The sequence below is a fragment of the Belonocnema kinseyi genome, chromosome 1 (assembly GCF_010883055.1).
Source record: "Belonocnema kinseyi isolate 2016_QV_RU_SX_M_011 chromosome 1, B_treatae_v1, whole genome shotgun sequence".
NCBI classification, from domain to species: domain Eukaryota; kingdom Metazoa; phylum Arthropoda; class Insecta; order Hymenoptera; family Cynipidae; genus Belonocnema; species Belonocnema kinseyi.
Genome location: NC_046657.1, coordinates 55,550,441 through 55,554,925, shown reverse-complemented (window position 1 = coordinate 55,554,925; position 4,485 = coordinate 55,550,441).

Genomic DNA, 4,485 nt, shown 5'->3' with positions numbered 1-4,485 from the left:
TTTTGTTGGATTTGCAAAGACAAGTTTATTCCGAGAACCCTTATCAACGTCCATTTCTTACTTTATTTTAGAAATGATGGCATATGTAAACCGAGTTTGAAACATCTTATTAGAAGGTTTATGTGTAGCAGGCCGCGTGCATGCAAACTAAAAATAAAATAAGACTAACTGTTGCAAATCAAAAGCAAGTTACAAAGGATGCAATGAATGCAAATAGATTTGATGAAAAGAAAAAGGAGAATGCCGAGGAAGAAAAATTAAAAGCGAATAAACAAAATTTTTACGTTAAAAATTCGAGAATGGAGAAAGCTTCTGTCCACGATCCAAAAAAATCCGGAATGAGAAGAAAAAAAACATCCGTAATTAAAATGCCGCCCGAGAAAGAGGGAAATAAATCCTTTAAAATAAGAGATCATCCTGCAAAGCACGCAGTAGAAGAATGGAGCAAACCAAAGAGAAGGAAAATGGTTACTCATTTCGATTGTCGGACTCTTGAAAAGGTTTACAAGAAAGCGCTAGGAATAAATACGTCTATTTTTAACACAAGTAACTGTTCCACTCATCAAAAAGCAATGAAAAATACGCTATTACAAGATAGAAATTACTATATGACCCATGCTCCAGACAATTACGTCATTGGAGTGTACCACAGTTCGAAAGCTATCGGTTATGCTACTTTCCATTTGCAAGGTATTGCTTACCGTACACTAAATCCAAGCTAAACTGGCAAGACAGCTTGGCTTGACGGTGAGGTCATAAATTGCTTTGCAGCTATGAACTCATCATCGTGGGACAATGTAACGTATATTTCAACATCATTGACTTACATCATTGTAGGAGGTCTTTATAAGGAAAACAAAAATGCAGAATGTGCCATATACAAGTTAGATCTCCCAGCTTTTGGTAAATTAATGCTACTCTGTTATTCCAAAGAATAATATTGTCCGCATTGGAAAATCTTAAATGGATGAGAGAAGTTACAAACAAGCTTTCATCACTGAGACTTGCATTGTCTTCTGCTGATTTAAAAGATTGCTTGCAAGGTGAATGACCAGTACTACCATCTATACCCCACGAACACATCAACGAAAGATCCATTTCCGAACTACCCAAATTATGCATATGCTGGATTATGACTTCCCTTTGCGATTCCACAATCCTACTGGAAGTGTGATTCAACAAGGCCTGCAGAGTTACCTCTGCTTTTTTCTCCGAAATCGAAATGTTTTCTTCGGGTGTTCTATATTGCATCTTAACTTCTCTAACACAATTGTACGACGGCCAAATATCAGCACCACAGTTTTTGCTTTCCAACCGTATATTTGTGTACACAGATTTAGTTAGGGAATTATCAAGAAGGAAAGTAAGAGCTTCTTCAGCAGTCTTTTTTTTATTGGAATTTCCGCTGTCTCTAACAATTTTCTAACTTTTCTTGGTTGCTCCAAGTTTCCTGAAACCTTCTTGCGAACAGTATACAAATCTTTCTTATCAGTTCGATTTGCTGCATAGCATGAAGCCATTAATAGTTTCTCCGGATCGTGCTTCTGTTCCGTACTGATTTTTGCAGATTCCCACCGCTTTGAGCGATCAGATTTCTGATGAAATTCTAGGCTTGGACGACCAAGATGAGAAGATGTTAGATGCTCCCGCTCAGTTTTCATGGTCAATAAAACTGGAAATTCGGAATTCAACCATTCAGAATTTTTCGTCTCAAACTTATCCATGATCCTCCTCGCAGCTTTGTATTTTTCAGAGCGTCTACTTTTGAGAGCTCTCAAAGAGGCTTTTAATCTCTCAACATCTGCACTTTCAATGTTATTGACATTCAATTCCAGTTTTGATAAAATGTAGAAAATAGTTGTTTCTACATTATCAGTTTTGAGGAGTTCTCCAAGAACTTCCCTTTTAGTGAATTTCATCATTTTATATTACAAAATGTTGAAATATGGAACGCAATATGGGAACGACAGTGACAAACAGGGAGAAGAGAAAAGAATAATTTGTTAACTTATTAAGAAAGTTTATATAATGAACATGTATATATTTTATACATAAATTATTTTCATTAATATTTTATTAATATCTACGCACGCAATGTGGACGGAAAGCGGATTCCCGAAACAAGTGAGTTCGCACGTCCTCGTTGATGCGGCTAGGAAAACAAATGAAAGTAAGCCAGCAGCAGCGCAGCGCTATACACGCCATGGCATGGTCGTGCGTGGCCACGTATATATAATATAAGCAGCGAAACAAATGAAAAGTAGCAAAAAGTAGCACACCTATGCTCAAGTGCACATCTTAAGGAAGACATTCATATACTTCAGAACTCAGTATGTTGTGTTATGTCATGTTATGAGCAATCGGAAGCAGGTGCTGTGCTATATAATCTTGTTCTACATTCCCTAATAATAAGATTGTATTAAATTGCAATTGACAATTCCAGATTCAATTGACTCCAGAGAAAGTTTACACATTGATTAATAAAATAAATGTAGGTAGAAGGTTTGGAATCGATTTCTTGGAATAAAAAAACGTATTCCACGAAATTCAGTAGCATTACTAATTTTAGCAAGATTTTCTACTTTGTGCCTATATCATCGGAACAAAAATTCATCAATCAACGTATAATTGTCGTCAAAAATATTTCAATTCTTCCTCAGTTTAGCAGTCCATTTCATTTTTCCAAATTCAAGAATCGACTTTTGGCCACGAAATCGGGTCTCCTGGCCCACTGTGGAGCGGTCTTAGGACACGACAAAATCAAAACGACAGGCTGGCGGAACCATCGTCTGTACCGGTATTTTGGGGAATTATAACGATTGTTTTTAAGAGTGACAGTTTTTCCACCCTCAAATGTTTTGATAATGTATTTTTGGATATATTGATAGGGACGTCCAAAGGCACATTTAAGGTCTTGTGTCGATGGGCACCGTTAATTTGGGGAATTTTAACGCTCTTTTTTCGTTAAGGGTGACGGTTTTTCCACCCCCAACAGTTTTCCTTGACGGCGATTTACTTCTTCTTTGGATATGTTGTTAGGGATATTAAAAGACACATTTTAGGACCGGTGTCCATGAGCACAGGTAAATTGGGGAACTTTAACGATTTTTTTTTTCCTTAAGGGTGACGGTTTTTCCACACCCAAAAGTTTTCCTTGACTGCGATTTATTTTGTTTTTAGATATGTAGTTAAGGGTGTCCAAAAACACATTCTATGACAGGTGTCGGTGGGCAACGTTAATTTGGGAAATTTTAACGATTTCTTTTCTTTAAGGGTGACGGTTTTTCCATCAGTAGAAGTTTTCCTTGACTGCGATTTTTTCATCTTTGGATATGTTTTTAGGGGTATTAAAAGACAGATTTTAGGACCTGTGTTGATGGGCACCGGTAATTCGGGGAATATTACAATTTATTTTTCGTTGAGGGTGACGGTTTTTGCACCCTCAAAAGTTTTCCTCGCCTGCGATTCATTTTGTTTTTGGATATGTTGTTAAGGGTCTCCAAAAACACATTCTATGGTAGGTGTCGATAGGCACCGGTAAATTGGGGAATTCTAGCGCTTTTTTTTCGTTAAGGGTGACGGTTTTTCCACCCCAACAGTTTTCCTTGACGGCAAATTTCTTCATCTGTGGATATGTTGTTAGGGATATTAAAAGACACATTTTAAGACCGGTTTCCATGAACACCGATAATTAGTTGAATTTTAATGATTTTTTTTCGTTAAGGGTGACGGGTTTTCCACCCCCAAAAGTTGTCCTTAATTGCGATTTATTTTATTTTTGGATATATTGTTAAGGGTGACCAAAAACACATTCTATGATCGGTGTCGATGGTCACCAGAAATTTGGGGAATTTTAACGATTTTTTTTCGTTAGGGTGACGGTTTTTGTACCCCCAACAATTTTCCTTGATTGCGATTTCTTCATCTTTGGATATGCTTTCAGGGGTATTAAAAGACACATTTTAGGACCTGTGTTGATGGGCACCGGTAATTTGGGGAATTTTAACGATTTTTTTTCGTTAAGGGTGACAGCTTTTCTACCCCCAAAAGTTTTCCTTCACTGCGATTTTTTAAATTTTTGGACATGTTAGAAGTATTCAAAGACACATTTTAGGACCTGTGTCGATGGGCACCGGCAATTTGGGGAATTTTAACGATTTTTTTTTAAAGGTGACAGTTTTTCCATCCTCAAAAGTTTTCCTTGACTGCGATTTTCTCATTTTTGGATATGTTGTTAGAGTTATTCAAAGACTTGTTTTAGGACTGGTGTCGATGGGCACTGGTTATTTGGGGAATTAAAACGATTTTTTTTTTCGTTAAGGATGACGGTTTTTCAAACCCCGAAAGTTTTCCTTAACTGCGATTTTTTTCATTTTTGGAAATGTTGTTAGGGGTGTCCAGAGACATATTCTAGGTCCGGTGTCGATTAACACCGGTAAATTGGGAAATTTTAACGATTTATTTTTCGTTAAGGGTGACGGTTTT